The sequence below is a fragment of the Corvus hawaiiensis genome, chromosome 11 (genome assembly GCF_020740725.1).
Source record: "Corvus hawaiiensis isolate bCorHaw1 chromosome 11, bCorHaw1.pri.cur, whole genome shotgun sequence".
Taxonomy (NCBI): domain Eukaryota; kingdom Metazoa; phylum Chordata; class Aves; order Passeriformes; family Corvidae; genus Corvus; species Corvus hawaiiensis.
Window position 1 is genome coordinate 9,314,338 of NC_063223.1, and position 17,633 is coordinate 9,331,970.

Genomic DNA, 17,633 nt, shown 5'->3' on the forward strand with positions numbered 1-17,633 from the left:
TATTTCAAATGTTTCTTTATGATTACTTCCTAGTGATTTCAGAGATAGCTGTTCTGTCTTGGGTTTGCACTAGCTTGTTTAGTCTGATGCTATATATCATTTGTTTATTTCTTCCAAGGCACTACTTTTTCCATGTATTTACTTAATTGTTTATATTTGCTTAATGCACATCTTTCAGCAAGACATTCAGACTTCCTTCAATGATAGCTGGAATTTCTTATGTGTTCCAAAGCATAAAAACTACAGCTGTGTGTTGAGCCTCCTCTTGCAAAATTCTTCTGTGATTCTCCTGTGCAAGTTTTGCAGAGTTGATGGGCTTAGCAGACGTAACTCTTGCAGGTGCTCACTGAGGTTTTAAAGTATTTAATTGTTCTTGATTGTATAGTGTAGCTCTCCAAATACAGGACTGAGGTATTTACTGATCCCTTTTTTCTATTCTGCACATTTGAGTTATCAAATCCAGGTAGGCTGGCACTTGCACAGAGGAATTGTGAACTATGGTGGTTTTTAGCAGAAAAGGAGACGTTGCTAAGGGGAACTTGTGGCTGTATGTCCTTAACTGCAGCACAGTGACAGCACTTCAGTTACTGCTTTTGGCACCTCTTTTTAGCTATGCCTGTTCTGAAGTTTGGAGTAAGCAAAAAATTCTTACTCCACAGAAACACTTCTACCCTTTTGTAAAATTTTTGTTTACTTATCAAATTTTCATTTGAATGTTTTTACACTCAGGTTTTCTTTTGATTGGGAAATATTCCTCCAAGGCCTTATGGAAGAGTCAGCTGGGTGTTTTGACCTGCTCCCTCCCAGGTGAGCGCCTGCCTATTCCCAGTGTTCCCGCACCTTTTGGGTGCACATGTTCCTGTGCTGCATGCTCAGAACTGGTGAAAAGCTAACTTGCTTGCTTATTTAATTTAGTTTCAAATTCTTACCATACTGGGGAATTAATTCTTTTCTAGGAGCTAAAGACCAACACAGAATTCTTCCTAGTATGGGTTAACACCAAGTAGTAACCAAGTAGCAGGTGGCATCTTCAGAAATTAAAACAAATGTCTCTTATTTCAGAAAATTGATTGAAAACAAATATAGGGCTATATGTTCTGGGGGCTGACTAAAGTATGAAGGAGTTAATGTAAGCACCACATATTTTTGGTCCACAGAACACAATTTCCTAGTGCCAAATAGTGAGAATAGTCTGGGGAAAAATTATTACCCAGCTCCAAAGTACATTGTGAGTGCTATGGTGCTGCTGCCCAGAAGCAGAAGTGTGTACACCCCAGTCCTGCCCTCCTGCCAGCCAGCCTGAGCAGTCAGTGTTGCTGCCCTGCCCTGCTGCTGCCAATGGGGATGGGATTCACAGAATGATTAAGGTTGGAAAAGACTTTCAAGAAAAAAAAAGTATCCAACCTTTAGATTGAGTCCACTGAAACAAGTCATTGCCCTAAGAAACTGTGCTGTAAACTTGCATTAAGTATTTGAGTGGGACAGCTGTCTTACCCAGCAGCCATATGAACTTAGTTAACTAATTTCTAATCAGGTAGAGGTTTAGATAGAATTAAGTATTTGGATTAAGAAACAACTCTTTGATTTTAGGACTGTGCCTTTTCTGTCATGTTGTGTGAGAATTATAGTGTGGGGAGAGGAGAGCTCATTGCCCAGAGTTTTCCTTGTGGGGAAGAACCTCTATCCAGGTGCAAATGGTAAAAATCATACTTTGTCAGTTGAGGGCAGGAGAAAAATCCTCTAAAAAAAAAATCTACAGTGTTTTTGTCATGTTTCCTTTTAAAATAGACGGCAATTAGTCCATTCACATTCTTGTCATTTTGTCTGTGGTTCCTTAGTGCCAAGAAATCCATGTGTGTTTTTACAACACACATTCATTCATCTTTGAATTTTTAAATTAATATTTTTGTCTTCTGAAAATTAAACTTGAAGTCATGCATTCTGGAATGATGACAGCCTAAATTTGTTATGAATGCCTAAAATAAAATTTTATTTTCTTATTAATAACCTCTTTCATAAAAATAACAGCTGAGTATATATTCATTGCCAAAATTCTGAAGAATGTCAAATCACTAAAGGAAATAAATTACTAACTAGACACCTGGAATTGGAGTTTCTTGAGTAATAAACTAGCTTTTGACAGCTGCAGCCTTTTTTTGCAGGTGCAAAAACATTTTCTTCTTTTTATTTTATCTGCTTTACATCACATAATGACTAGAGTATTCCAAGTTGGTAAAACAACTGGTAGTTGAAAGAACAGGAAAATTTGCATATCCTTTCCCATTTTATGAGTAAAAGGTGGGGGGGTAGGGGGGGAAGATAAGATCAGAGATCAACCAGTTCTGATCTTGAAGAATAAGGAATCAAGGAAAAAATAGTTCAGCTGATTTATTGTTGTTGATATTTGCACTGTTCAGTACATCAGCTGCCTTGAAATGCAAGGAATATTTTGATAATATTTCCTAAAATATGCAGGACACAATGTAGTTCCACTTAAACAATTATGTTCTTCTGGATATTTTTGTTCAGAAGCAGTGTAACACAAAGCACATATTATAAAGTGAATCAGGTGACTAAAAACTAACTCCATGTCCTGTCTTCTCATAAATCAAACGTAAAAATCAAACCCCAAAATAAATGCTTCGGTATATAGTGACATGTGATACTAGTGTATTCTCTTAGTTAACAAAGCCAAATATTAAATATCAGCTCAGAGCTACCTTTCTTTGCAATTAAACATTTTTATTAGTTGTCAGTCTCTGAGAATAACGCTTTGTCATGAATATCTGCTAGAAAGCACAATTCCAATGCAAATTAAATACTTAAATTGTGATTTAAATCACAATTAACAAAACTGATTTAAATCAAAGTGATATAAATTGGTTCATCCTGCTTTAAAATTAATTAAAGATGTGCTTTGAAAGCATATTCCTATCAGTGCTCTGACTCAGTGGGTTCTCCATATCACTCAAGTTTTAATAAATCAGAGCAAGGGATGGAATTTGTATTTAGTTCAACGATCTCAATCTCTGAATTTAAGGCCACTGAAGAATAGATTAACATTTATAATTGCTAGGTTGATCAATAATGCAAATTAAAAATGGGGATTTCAAAACAAATTAGCCTTTGCAGTACATCAAGTGGAGACAGACAGTGGTATTGTTGAAAAGGTTCCCCTCATCCTTGAAGTCACAAATCTCTGTATTGTCCATGGTGCCTTGCTGCTCTGCAGCCTCTGGAGTCTCAATGTCCAAAAAATAAACTGTGATAACTGAAAGAACAACATGGATTCTTTGAGCTGGCAAATCCCTGCATGGGCTATTGCTGCTTTGTGTCACTCCAGGCAGATTTGTATGTTTTGGGACTAAGATTAGGATGTTTAGACTAGGGCCAAATGGGTTTATAATTAGATATGTACCAGCCCCTGACCTGTTAATTGAGGCTTATACCTCCCTCCATCTCCCCTCCACCTGTAATGAGACTGTGTTTTAAAGCAGTCAAGGGAAAATGGGCCTTGTGTACCCACGCATTTTCTGCTTCAGTGTGTCTGTCGTGTGCTCTGCTGAGAGCCTTTCTGTCCCTCTTTGAGATATCTCATGAATAGAACAGGACACTGTGTCACTATGATCTGTGCTGTATTTATTTATAAAATTAAGAGCTTAGATCCCATCTGGATGTGGTCAGCACCTCTGCATTTGCCATGTTTCTCCTCAGGCAGAAAAGCAGTCATAACTGGAGAAGATGGAGTGGATTTTGATGGCACCATATGGAATCTGAGGAGGTCCAAGACTGTTCCTTCCATTCTAAAACATCTGCAGAGGTGGGAGATGCAGACCCCTGTGGAGTGTTGTGTGGGGAAAGAGTGGGGCAATCTAAGGACAACCATGGATGGAATGGAAAGAGTGATCACCTATGAGAGCAAACAGCTTTGGTCTCTCCTCCTGCAGGTACATCAGCTCCTGGGAAGTTCTTGCCAATCAATGCAGCTGATGCAGGAACTCCAAGCTTTCTGTGTGGTGGTGTCCCAAGGAGCAGAAGACAAAGTAACCATACTTTGGGTGTAGGCATGTATGATGTGTTTCTGACATGGCTCATAGGCTCCCAGAAAATTGCTGTTTTCACATCTGCAGTGCTTTGCCCAAAATTTAGGTTTCCATGGGCAACCTTTCATACTTTCAATGCACATCACAGAATATGCTGATTTGGAAGGAATACACAAGGATGATTGAGTCCAACTCTTAGCCCTGCACAGGACATCTCAAGAGACACACCAGAGTGCTCTCAGAGTGCCTGAGAGAATTGTTCAAACGCTTCTTGAACTCTGCCAGACTTGGGGCTATGATCACTTCCCTGAGGAGCTACCACTGAAGTGAATGCAGAAGAAATATTCCCTTTTTCTCATTATCTGTGTGCTTCCACAGTCCTTACCAAAACTGAGCCATTAGAAACTAATGCAGAGCACATGACCCATTAGTCTGACCCTGTGGAAAATATTAGATTATGCAGATGTTTATGCACATCCTTTGTGTAATGGTAGACCTATTGTGTAACTTGCCTTTTTTTTCTATGAGCAAACTTACACCAGGGGAAGCTGGTAGTACTATCTTCTGATCACAGAGTTCCAGAAGGATATAAATAGGGAATGAAGAATGAACAGTGGTATTAAAAGCTTCCTCTGAACGGACTTTTTTTTTTTTGCTAAGCATATAAATAGAAATGAAACCTAAACAACCTAAACTAAACAGACCAGAATAAACACAGAACTGTGGCAGGTATTGTCATCACTGCTCACATGAGAGAATGGTTTTTTGGTTAATGAGAAAGCAAAGCCAGGAAGGAACCTTAAAGATGTCCAAGTCCGAGCAGTGGAAATGCAGACTGTTTTTCTAGGAGGTAGAGCACAAATGAGCAGCCTAAGCTCTGATCTGGTGGCACAGGGTGCCAATGCCTCTAGGTAGGGCTTTGTGGTGCACACACGTGCACAGCATCAGGCATGGGAGGTGGGGACAGATCTCTCCTTCCTGCCAGGGCCACACCAGCCTCTTCCAGCTGAGATGCTCCTGGCTTCTGTCATCAAGAGGGTGGCAAAATGTGGGTGGTAGGTGAAGAAATGCTGATGAGGGGAATATTGATGAGGCTACTCAATAGTCAGCCAAATACCTGGAATATTTTTCAAAACTTTTGGCAGACAGACAGGATTGCAGTCTGGAAGAAAAAGACCTATGTGTCTTGTTCAGTAGATGTTTCCAGCTGCTGGTAATGGTACTGGCAGTAGGAGTTAATAACTGGAAAGTTACTGCTTTTTAATGCATGTGCGACTGCCATAGACGTTCAGTTAAACATGCCCTGCTTTGCATGTCTCATTTTTTGTCATCTAAATACATTGCATGTTGTTGAACAATGTCTCCCTTTCCCAACACTATATTATTTGCTAAACAATTTGCTCCTTTTTTTGTTGGTTTTTTTTTCTTCTAAGAAGAATGAAGTATTGCACATGGCCTTTTTCCAGAATCAAAGTTCTTTAGTATGGTTAGCCTTTCTTGTCTATCTTATTATGGACATTTATACAGATGTACTGGCAAGACCAAATTTACTGCAATATTTATTGGGCTGAATTTGAGGTTATTTATAATGTGGTTAGATGGCTATTTATTAGACATGTCACAGTAGCTATTTAACACTTCTATAGCTGTCTAGCTGGAATTAGGACATAAACCAGAATTTATTGTATATTATCCAGAAAATGTTACAGGAAGAATAAATTCTAAGAAAGACCCAACTGTCAGAGTAATGAAGGGACCAGAAAGAAGAAAGTAGTTTTAAACAGCAATTCTCAGCCAAACTGAAGGAGGGAAATATTTAGGATATGAGGAAGTCCAGGTGCAGATTTTAGGTTCTCTAAAGTGCACCAGCACTCTGCCTAACAGCTGACCTTTCCCTCATGAAATGGACATTTTTCATTTAGAAAAGGAAATGAGAGTCATCTTCTTTGATTTGTTTTTTGCTGATTAAGTAGAGTTAAAAAGTTCTATGGGACCATTTTCTCAAGGAAACTGCATAAAAATCAAGCATTTCACAGGCAGGTGTTACTTTGATGTTTTTAACGTGTTGTGTTAAGGTGGTATTGACTAGTGTATTTTACTGTGATCGATTAAAATTATTTTTTTTCCATATTAGTGTTTTTTAACTCTGCATTTCACTGTTGTGAAAGCTTTTTGCAGCATCAGGACAAAAAGCTTTATTTTCTATTAACATCTATTGGGTTTGGATCTCTTTCTTATTTAAAACAGAAAATGAATACATGTATTGGATGTTTCATGAAAAAATGTGGATGAGAATTCCCTCCAAGGAAGAGACTTTAAGTGCAAAAAAAATTCAAAAGTAGTTATGAATTTCCTTTAAAAACAGTTTCCTGTAGCCTTTAGAAAATGCAGATTCTTTAGGAAAATAAGTCCCCTGTTTTCATATACATAAACAGACCATCTTAAAATACTTCAGCAAAAGAAGTCAGTCTTTCTGTTTAACAAATAAACCCATTTCTGTGGGAGGATGTGGAGGAGAGAGGAAATGAGGCCATGGAAGGGTTTGCAGGTGTGAGGGTGAAGCTGGGCAGCCATTGCTTCCCACTGCTTGTGAAGGTGCAGTGGAGGCAGGATGGGGTGAAGGGAGCTGTCCTCCTTTTCCTCACACCTCCTTTTGGCACTTTCTTGGGGCAAAAGAGTGTTTGTGGACAGTGCCACTGTAGTGCAGAAGCAGCAGATCCCATCCCAGCCTTTGCCTTTCCAGCCTAATTCAAGTTGTCCACCCCAAGTCCCATGGGAATACCCTCCCTGCATATGCATAATTATCTCATCACAGGATGGCAGCTGTTGTGGAGCAATAAATACATATTTATCCCTTGATTTTTGTAGGTGAAGGAACTCAAATACTCCAGCCTTCAGATACTACAGCCTTGAATGGCACAGGATGAGATGTTGAGCAACACAGAGGCAGGAGATCATGGGGGGAAACTCTTCATCCAGATTGCACCTGCATTGAGATAAGTTTTAATGATGATTTTTAGAGTGTTGCTGCCAGCTAAGCTCAAGCTAATGCTAGTGAGAAACTACAGTAGGTAATTCAAGGAGATGACATTTTCTTAAATTCATTAGCTGCCCATTGAGGGTTGAAGAGAACATAACTAAAAATAATTACTTATGAATTATAAAGTTCAAATAGAATGTGTTACTTTGCTCACACAAAACTTTAAGGGAGACAAATCAGAGGAGTTTATTAGCCTATTCTACTTTTTCAACAAACCTTACAAGGAAGGGAAAACATAAAAATATAAAGGAGTTGAAGATTCATGTTTCCATAATAGCTGTATCTGCACTATCCTACCTGTGGAATTTATTCTCTCTGGGTGGTGATGCTGTTGAATAATTTTTATTTCTCAGCCATCTTTGTTTTTTTCGCCTGTAAGCAGCTCTTTTGTGTATGTCTATTAACATGCAATCTCTCCTAGCTAGAACTTTCTTCAGCTGCCTTACACCTGAGCTAGGGGTATTGCAGGGAGCAAAGGGCAGCATGCAAAACTGATCATAAATACACTCACAACAATTCATTTTTATTTGAGCTCATTCATGCTAATTGTTCTCTTGAGGCTTGAACTGGAGCACAGAGAAATCCAAAGGGGACTCACTGGGCTGTGGGTCAGGTTTTCAGGTCACCAGTACATGGCAAGTGGTGAATAATGAGCACTGCACAGTGCCAGCTCCTTAGGCCCGACCCTGAGGATGGAGGTAAGAATTCAGCCACTGATCTCATCAAGTGCAGTCTCAGGGCTGGAGGAGAGCACAGCCACACACTCCTGCAGCAAAAGGTAGTCACAGACCTTAATGATCAGCAGGCTGGTGTGTGCAAGTAATGTAGTTGACCATGCCCTGATTAACTAGTGCAAACTGTGCCCCTGAACGTTTTCTCTATGGAATTAGTTCTTTTGTTGATGGCAATGCTCCAAGAAGTTGTTAGAGTCGCTGCTGGGACTTGATATGATTACAGATATATTTCCATGTTCAATTATGAGTACCATGATGACTGATTTGTCCCTTCCGCTGGTATAAACAGGTTAGGATTAATACACGTAGTTTGCAAACCAAACTACATATATTAAAAACTGTTTAGGGTGGATTTTTTTCTTCTCCTTTTTTTTTTTTTTTTGGTTTGGTTTGGTTTTTTGGTGTGTTGTTGGTTGGTTTTGGGATTTTTTGGGGGTTTTTTGGTTTTGTTGTTGTTGTGGTCTTTTCCTAAACAGAATCCTTTAAGCCAGTTTTAAAAGTTTGTTCTTGCAGACAGAAACGTTCTTTCCTTTAGTCTAGATTAGGCATTTGGATGGGAAATGGAATGTGGAGGTCCTGGGCCAACTTTCTGTGCAACCACATGTGAACCACTTCATGCTGTGGCTCCTTGTTTTCCTATCAAACTTTACCCTACTTTGCTTAATTTAAAGCCTGTGGGAGGTGGTTGTCGTCTTTTTGTCTTTTATAGGGACACAAGCATGTATGATCCAAGACTAAGGATTCTGGACATCACCACAGTAATCATGATAAAGGTCTGAGAGCCTCTTGGTCAATTCCAAAACTCCCACCTCTTTACACAGTGTTAGAAACAGGTCCTTGGTGAACTGCCAGCTTTTAGCATTTGTCATCTCTGTCTCCATGGGTGCCCCTTCCTGGTGTCCTATCACTATCTCGAGCTCTGCAGCTTCTGGTCCGGAGCGCAAGGTGTTGCAATCTCTGAAAAGTATCTCCAAAGCGAAGCTGCTCAGCAGGACCAGCCACAAACTCACACACGTGTGCACACACACACACGGATAGCTTCAGTAATATGGGTCCACGGCAAAGAGGCAGGAAGGGTCTTTGCATAGATTTCCACAAGAGCAATTCATTGCTTCCACCCTGTGAAGGGCTCTGGAAGCAAAGACAGAAAACAATGCAGGGTCTAGGTTTAAGTATGGGGGTGGGGCTGAGGGCATGAGGGCGGTGCAAAGGCGGGACAAGGGAATGGGGAACAATGGGGAAGCTCTGGGGGAGTGGTGAGGGGCAAAGGCCAATGGGGAGAACAGGGAGGGGAAAACCTGCTAAAGTCTGAACCATATAAGGTAGCAAGGGGGTGGGGCAGCCACGAGCCAACCAAGGGAGCAGAACTGGGGTATATTAACATAGCAGGGCAAAGTATTCTGGGGGAAGCCTTTCTGGTCACTCTAGCCTAGGGCGGATTCTCTGGTACCAGGGACTGTGTCACCAGCAGACTTCCTATGTGTTTTGTACTGTAGGCACATCAGTCTCCAGGATGTCCTGTTGCTTTCTATACGTTGAGTTCTACAGTTGTCACAAAGCATTTGGAAACAGGTGTGTAATTATTAAGTGTAAGGCAGATAACTGCATGGCAGAATAAAGGAGTGTTCAAACCTGGAAACAAAAGTGTTAAAATAAAATTAATTTCTCTTTCTCACTTTCCAAAGATGCCAGCCTTTCTATACAAACTCCTCTGTCATTAATCTAATAAAGCTCTACTTTTTTCATAATTTGCTACTCTCTTCAATAAGCCATTCTGATATTTGTGCAGGGCAGGTATATAAATCATTGTTGCCCTTCTCTGCTTTTTTTACTTATCTGGTTCTTTTAAGGTCACTAACCTACCTTACAACTTTCATCTGGTTTAAATATTCAGCTATTGCCTTTTACACCTCTCTTCCTTGTTCATGTCTACTTAGATATCTGCAGCTGTATCTTTTCAAGTAGCTATTGATCCATGTCTCCTTGCTAAAGGTTGCTAACTTCATCAGCAGTAATGATACAAATTACATCTGTTAGGGTTCACTCACACTTCTCTTTTAGAAGGAGAGACTTCTCCCTTTGTTGTTATTGGCCATATTTTCTGTCTAGGATATCTAAAACTCAGTGAGAAAAATTATATGCAAAAACATCCTTATATCCTGTAAAACATCCTTATTCTGACACATGTAGGCTTTCACTGCCCAGGTCAGGCAGAGAAGCTAATCAATCCCTACTGACCTCCAAAAGACTGAAATATAGCTGAGTAAGGCCCCAATCCAGAAATGCACTTAAGGATATGCTTGTGTAAACATAGGATCAGTCCCATTTTCAGTGCAATTTGCTGAGAAGTGCATTTCAGAGCAGAGCATCTCCAGGGGTGCTCCTTCTTGCAAGGGCTGTGCATGATGAGGCTGTACCATTTGCAAACACAAGCACACTCCAAGGTATCTGGTAATCTTGCACAGGGCAAAGTAACTCTCTTTGTCTTGTTGTGGGGAGGCTGCTGAGGTGCCACTGCTTTGGAATCATAGTGTGCATTTGTGAGTGTGAACCTTTGTCCTCTGCAGAGTTGATGAGCTCTTGGGAGCTTGAGTTTCTTTTGCTGACTCTTTAAGAGAAAATTAAATTATTTAGGATTGGGCAGAATAACTGGGTGCTGCAGGACCTGACAGCTATGCCTGCTGTGTACTGAGAGACCATCCTGTCTTCTGGCTTCATCAGTTCCTTGACCCAATTGTGTTGCTGCCATGAGATTGCCAACTTGTACCCAAAAAACACAGGAGGAATGGAGTTTTATCATTGTCATCTGCCAAGGATTGAGTCTGGAATAGTTACCACCATGGTATAGAAGAAAACAGGGCTAGAAGGGACCTGAGGAGTTGACCTCATCCATCCCCACACAAACCACTCCTGATCCATTTGTCTGAAGTATTTTTTTAACCCTGTCAGCTATGAAGATCCCCCAGGCAATCCCCTCCAGTGCCCAATGACCCTTGCAGCAGGGAAGTTATTCTAGTGCTGAACTCAGGTCTCCCTTGCTGAATTTAAACCCATTACTGTTTTTGTGCTTTCCCTGTAGATGTGGATAACAATCTATTGCCTTCATCTTTGCATAAGCCATTTATATAATTGAAGACTGTTATCCTGTCTCCTCTCTCCTCTCTGTCTTCCCTGCTCTAGACTAAATAGCCCAAATAGGATGAAAGCTGGAATGGGGTGTCAGGGAGAAGGAGTTAGAGGAGGAGATCAGAGAGGGATTAATCCTGCTTTAAGTCCCTGCAGAAATGGACTTTTCCTTCTGAAGGATGGGGATGTGGAAGGGGGAAACAGGATTCTCAGTGCTGCTGATTCACTAACACAGATCTGTGAAATGTGTATCTGCCACTGCCTCACAGACTAAGGAAGAGGGGCTTGGACTGACCATCTGCTGAGCTGTGACCTAGATATCCATCATCTGTGCTTGGGAAATGAAAGCTTTAATTTCTTACATTGGTGAAGAGCGTATCCAGCTCACATCAGATCCTGTGAGATGTATCTGGTTGAGCTTCTGTGCATCACAATAGCTGTTTCCAGGTGCTGTGTGTCTTACACAATCAGATAACATGATGTAGCACCACCACCATCCAGACTGCCCACCATGAGCCCTGCCAGGGAGCAGGATTCTTCTCCTCTCATGGTAAAATGTTGTTTCTGCTGCCCTCACCTCTGCTCAGTTCTTCCCACCTATGCACAGCATGGGAAGCCACTCACCACACACGCTGCCTACATGTGTTTCAACTGCCTACATGTTTACAACTTGATTGCTGTTCATAAAACCAACACGTGGAACAGGCAAACATGGTCTGATCCAGAATGCCCTGGGGCGTGTTATGTCAATGTCACATACATTAAGAAAGTACAGTGAGCGCTCAGAGTGACTTCTCGTATTCGGAACCCTTTTCCATTATTCACATCTGCTGTCAGAGCTGCAGCCCATATGCAGCCATTGCTGTCACAACCTGGAGGAAACAAAAATACTTCCCAGCCTGGAGACTTCCAAAAGTGCGAGGTAGGGGAAAAAATGTTTCCTTACTACTTAATGCTCCCAAACAGCTTTCAGTGGCAGTTTTGCCTTCTCCAAGCACTCCAAGAACAGCACGTAAGGTGGAGCTGTTTTCCCTAGACTCCTGGTGATATGGGATCACAGGATTATTTATATCAGAAAAGGGCTGGCCTTGAAGAAAGCAAAATATTAGATGCTGTTTGTGACAGCAAGAAAGTTCATTGCATTTCAAGAGCACTGCAGGCTAGCTCCAGCACTCCCAGTCTCTCTTCCTCCCCCACTGGCTCATCAGCCGGCTGTTAAGATTTTCCAGTTCAGAGTCAAAAAAAATCTTGACAAATTGCAATCTAGTTGTTTGGTTGGGGTTTTTTGGGAGGTTTTTTTGCTCTCTCCCCCTCCCTTCCTTCTCAGAGTGACTTTGAAGATTACATTTGTATTTCTGAATTAAAACCACATTTGCCCAATACTGCAGAGGGGGGAAGGCAGGGGCAGAAGAGAGAAGAAAACCTTTTGTTCTCCTCCTCACAGTGACCCCTCACCTGCCAGGGCCAAGCTCCAAAATAATTTCTAACAGCTGAGGTTAGTCAGGGACACCTAATCCCGGAAAGCTGGCTCTGAATTCCAGCACCAGCACACAGTGCTTGAGTTTCATCAACAGCCATTTACATCTAATTCTCCCAAACCTCTGAAGTGTGAGTATATGTACAGGTGTGTGCCTATTTAATCAAAAATACTTTTTTTTTTTCATAAATCTGAGCCCAAATGGCATCAACAGCGGTGACAACACTCATGTTTTTTAAAGCTAAACAAGCTCAGAAACTGTTTTGAGAATGCACTGGGGTCTTCTGAGTGTACCCTAAACAGCTGTGCCTACAGGATGCCCAAGAATTGTGATTCTCGGCCAAAGGGCTGGCTGAGTCCTCTTTCCCTGATTTCCTGTAATGGAAAAGGAGTGCTCTGTGCAAACAGAACTGAAAGTATCTTGCTGAGTGTGCTGAGACCTGTCCTGTGTGTTTACAGAAGGGGCATAAGGAGCATCCTGGCAGCACAGAGAGAACAGAGAGACACTTCCCAGGATTCAGCTGATGAGAGGATGTGACAGCAACAAGCTCACTCTGAAAGAAATGCGCCTTCCCAGGCATGAACCAGATGGGATGTGTTGGGTAAAATTGCAATTTTTTCTTCTTTGGAGTCAGTCAGAAGGAGTAGTGTGCTATTTTTCTCATGAGAGTTTTAATTTTTTCAAAGATAATCCCCTGGTTTACCCTAAGTGTTGGTGACCCAAGAATAAAACTCCAGTTCTGTTGCATCCCTTCCCAGAAAGGAAATTTCCAGCAACTTTACTCTTTGTGGTGCTTGCTTTAAGACCATTCACTTTTTATTAAGAAAAAAACTTTGGTTTTGTTGTTTAGCCAGTTGAAATGAGTAATGCAAATGTTATTTGCATGGGACAAAGGAAGTGTTTTCTTTGAAATTATCTCATCTTAATACTTGATGACAATGGGACTGCTTGAATGTGTGCAGCGTACAGCATCCATTCCCTCTGTTAGAGCAGATCTTCAGCCAACCTGATATAAACCATCCTATAGGAGAAAACAAGAGTAAGAGGTGTCAAATATTTAAGGCTGACCATCCCATGGATCCAGTTCAGTCTCCACAAGGAAACAATTAGGGTGTCTGAAAAGATGTCCTAAAAATATTGGAAGTTTCTGTGGAAGATTAAACACTACAGAATATTGATAATTAGAAACATAGGCTAGAAATAAAAGATTATCTAGAGAAAACTCCTCCAAGGAATAGGTATTTTCTGTTGTTCAGTGCAGACACCACTGAGAGCCTGCTAGCATGGAAAGTACTTGCTATTGATGAAAAGTAATAATATAAATCCACAGTATGGCTGAATTTAAATCAGAAAGGGAAAAAATTAATATAAAAGATTTAAGTATTGCAGCACAATTCCCTCCAGAAGCAAAGGAATCTCATATTTGGAAGTTATTTAAATGTAATAATCTTCAAATATTCATGTTTCTGAAAATGTTTCTTAAATGCTGTCTCCAAAATGTTGCGAGAAAACAATTGTGTCCTGAGTTGATTTCAAAACCATGGAAAATAATGTTGTTTCAAATAAACACAGAAGAAAATGTGTTATCAGCAGAAATTAAGGGGGAAGAAATCGTCCAGGTCTGTGTGTCAAGGATGGTGAAAAAGAGAGAGAAAAGGCTTCAACGAGAAAGCTGGAAAAACCAGTGTGGAGAGGCAATGTCATTCCCAGCTGACCAACACATCCGTGCAGTTTGTGTGGTTATGATCTATTCCCCCTCAGCTCCAGCCGCCGCTCTCAATGCTGCCTGCTGCCAAGAAGTAGGTCAGAAACCTATTTTTGTCTCTATTCTTCTGTGGCCATGTCTTGGTCCCTGCACCTGTGAGAAGAAGGGAAGGTGTGACTGGCAGCCATGGGCCTGTCCTATGCTGGGCTGAGGAGGGTGCCTGGGGCCCAGCTCCCTCTGTACCCCCTGACAAGGGAGAATAATGATCCCTCCAACAGCAGGGATTGGCCCTGGGGGTGCCCACCTCTCTCTGCTTGCTGGAGAAGGATTTTAAGGGAATTAGAGACAGTCTGTGGTTAAATGCCTAAACTAAACAGGATGAATCTGAGCTAAAGCACATGTAAAGTGCCAGCCCCATCCAGTGACGCTGCACCCAAGCAGTGCAGGAGGTTTTTGTGTTAACTCAGATCTTAGTGGTCTGGGTTAGAGGGGCCTTGCAAACCCTTGTGCTGATGTGGCTGAGGTGGAGATGGAGGGGACTCAGGCAGAAGCAGCAAGCTGGGGATGAAGCAGAAGGAATTGTGTTGTGACAGAACATTTGGTGCTCTGGGGTTAAAAGCTGCCTGCTTCTCCTGCTGTCCCTAGTGATTTTATCACTTCTGCTCCTAACATCCTTCTTTACTTTCCATATATCAGCTGCCCTTTGCCCCGGTCTCCCCCCCTCTAAATTTGTCCAGTTGATTAACATAATTCAGTTAAATTTAGTAATCGTTTTCAACTTTTACTTCCCTTTGAAGTTAGCTAGAAGACGTGTCAGGAAGCTGCTCTGATTTTCCCACAATATCATCTAGAAATTATAAAAACTACAATAAATTAACCTGAAGATACTATCTCTCCTTATGGAGTTGCCTTATTTGTGTCTCTGTGTCGTAAGTACCAAAATCCTCCTCTTGTTCCTCACTCCTCTCTTGTCAATGCCGGGCAAAGGCTGGAGAGAGTGGTTTTGCCACCCTGCAGTCCAGTGACCTTTGGAGGACAAGTGGTCCATCTCCCTGTGGGAGATTGGGTGTTTTGCCACTGGTCAACAAAATACTGTCCTCAAGTGAATAGTTTTACAAGTGGCAAACACAGTCAAGGCTGCTGCCTCAGGGCCTGGCACAACCCCAAAACTCAAGGGTTTGTCACCACTGAGGTGGTTGCAGGAGATGCCAAGCAGGAGCATTAATTCTAATGTGTCCCTCTCATTACATTTCCTTAAAATATCTGGAGTGTTAAGTCCAATGCTGCACTATTTTATCTGAGGCAATTGTGTTCCCTCTGACATGAAACAAATTGCAAAGCAGTTGCCTCATCATTCTGCCTCTAGCAGATCTTGAGTCCAGCTTTTAAAACCGATTTTTCCCTTTTCACAGTGCATCTGTCAAGATCCCGCTCTGGAACAGAAGATCAAACAGGGGCTGAGGAGAACAAAAGCTGACCCAAACCTTTGACCTAAATTTAACATAAAGCCAAATGAAACCTTAGAGGTTTGTAAATGTTCGTGAAACATTTCCACCTCCTGCTCCCCTCTCCTTTATCTTTGGTTTCTTTATACTTCTACACTTACTATTTCTAATTGAAAGTCTAATGTAAAGCTCCCCTAAATTAACGGAAAGGTTCTCACTGATTTTAGTGCCTTCTTATTCAACCTCCCAAAGAAAGGAAATAATTTCTTTAATGAAAGTGTCTTTAAACTTAAGAGACAATAAAATCTGAAAAGAGATAAGGAAAAGCAGAGATCAAATGCAATTTTCCAGCTAGCAGCACATGTCCTTGATCTGAACCACGCCCATAAAATTGCTATGGATATTGTTATTCCAGGAAAACATACCACTGTACAGAAACAGAGAATTGCTGAGACAATGGTGAATTGTTTTAATAAGCTTTAATGTCTCCTATTAAGGAATGGAAAAATTTCTAGTTTTTGCAATCAGGTTGAGCTTTAGAAGCTGACTGCTGGTAATCAGCTGGAATTTGTCACCTGAAATTTCCATTTGTACATGTGAGACTTTCCTTTGTACCAATATTGCAAAAATGAAACACATTAAAGCTTTATTGGGAAAATAACTCTGCTACTCATACAATTTGTAGCCTTCTAGGTGATTCTTTTCAGAAGGAGGTAGTGATTGTTTATGAGGCTTAGTTACACCTGAATTTCCCTAAATGATGCATTAGATGGTCAGAATAAGCATGCTCTTGTCCAAATTATATTCTGTATTAATGGACAAGGGTCTTGAGGAAGGCTGGCTAAACCAGCCCAAACAAAAATTAAGATGTGGCTCATGCTGTAAGGTTGTTACATTTTCTTTTGGCAGCGACAGGTCCTGATGGATTGGTGTTGCCAGTTCAGAGCTTGGTCTCTGTAGTACAGACCTGCCTTGAGCTCCTGTTTTGCTCATATAAATTGAGTGGTTTATGTGTTTAGACTGGTATAGCTGCATATTTTACTTGTGAATACATGCACAGCTTATCTAGGGAAATGTTCCCCAATATCTGTGTAAGACAGTTTTGGTGTTCACAGAACAACATGTGCTCCAAAGGTTGCTACTTGGTATTAATGGAGAACACAGATGTGCAAAGCGGTCCTAGGAAGATGCTGTTAATAACAAGCACTGCTTGTTCATAATTTTCCTATAAACAAGCATTATTTTAATATTATTAATATGCAAATTTTACACAGCATAAGGCTTTTTCATTCTCTCATTTTCTTTTTATCTCCTATTTGTGTTTTTTCCCCTTAATCCTCCTAGATTTTCTGCTTCTGAATTCCTCCAAATTTCTCCCCAGTGTTAAGACTGGACTGTGTGGTGTGTGTAAATGTAGTTCCTCGGCAGATCCCAGCCATGCAGCTGGGAAAATAAACATCTCTCTGAAACATCTATCAAGAATCGGTCTATATATATATATCTCTTTTCCACGGGCCTCGTTGTGTGATACGCGTGTTGCAGTTTCCCCACTGTAACAAATGGTGGATAATGCGGGCAGAGTGATCCACGATCCCTAAGGACAGCAACTGATTTGTGAGTAAACTCTGGATTTCTCTTCTTGTTTTTGTTTTGCTGTTCCATCTCTAAACTATGGAGGAACCATGGAAAGATTCTTGGCTCTCAGAGCCACATATGGACATTTATCTTAAACTTGAAAAGATTCTTGACCAATGATGTCATAGGTTAGGCCAAACCACTACAAATGATTTGTAAATTTTAGCTTAATTCAAGCTGAAAAGGAACTGAAACACTTCCTGGCATGGTTGTTTAAGAACTTTTTCTCTGATTCTTACCAAAGACTTTTGGAAGACCATTTGGACACAGTTAATTTCTGAGTCAAAATATATGCCGATGGAAGAATATTTTCATGAATATTATTTAATTACTGAGACTGTTGAACAATGTCAGCTGTGTCCTTGCGAAGTTAAAACTGCTTCAGGGACCGTGCGACCCGGGCCACATGGACCGAGCGCTCTCCGAG

At 41.0% G+C, this 17,633-nt stretch overlaps 1 long non-coding RNA gene across 3 annotated transcripts in view; it reads left to right on the top strand.

Annotated features, from left to right (window-relative positions):
• The window catches only part of LOC125331816, a 61,326-nt gene extending 44,282 nt beyond the window's left edge, over positions 1-17,044 (top strand). For 2 of the 3 annotated variants that reach the window (XR_007206219.1, XR_007206220.1), the window contains 9 exons: positions 730-807; positions 3,715-3,820; positions 3,948-4,043; positions 6,912-8,590; positions 9,314-9,389; positions 12,880-13,022; positions 14,015-14,224; positions 15,539-15,652; positions 16,916-17,044. This is a non-coding gene — a long non-coding RNA (uncharacterized LOC125331816). The other variant, XR_007206221.1, reaches the window with a different exon arrangement.
• Positions 17,045-17,633: the final 589 nt, after the last annotated feature.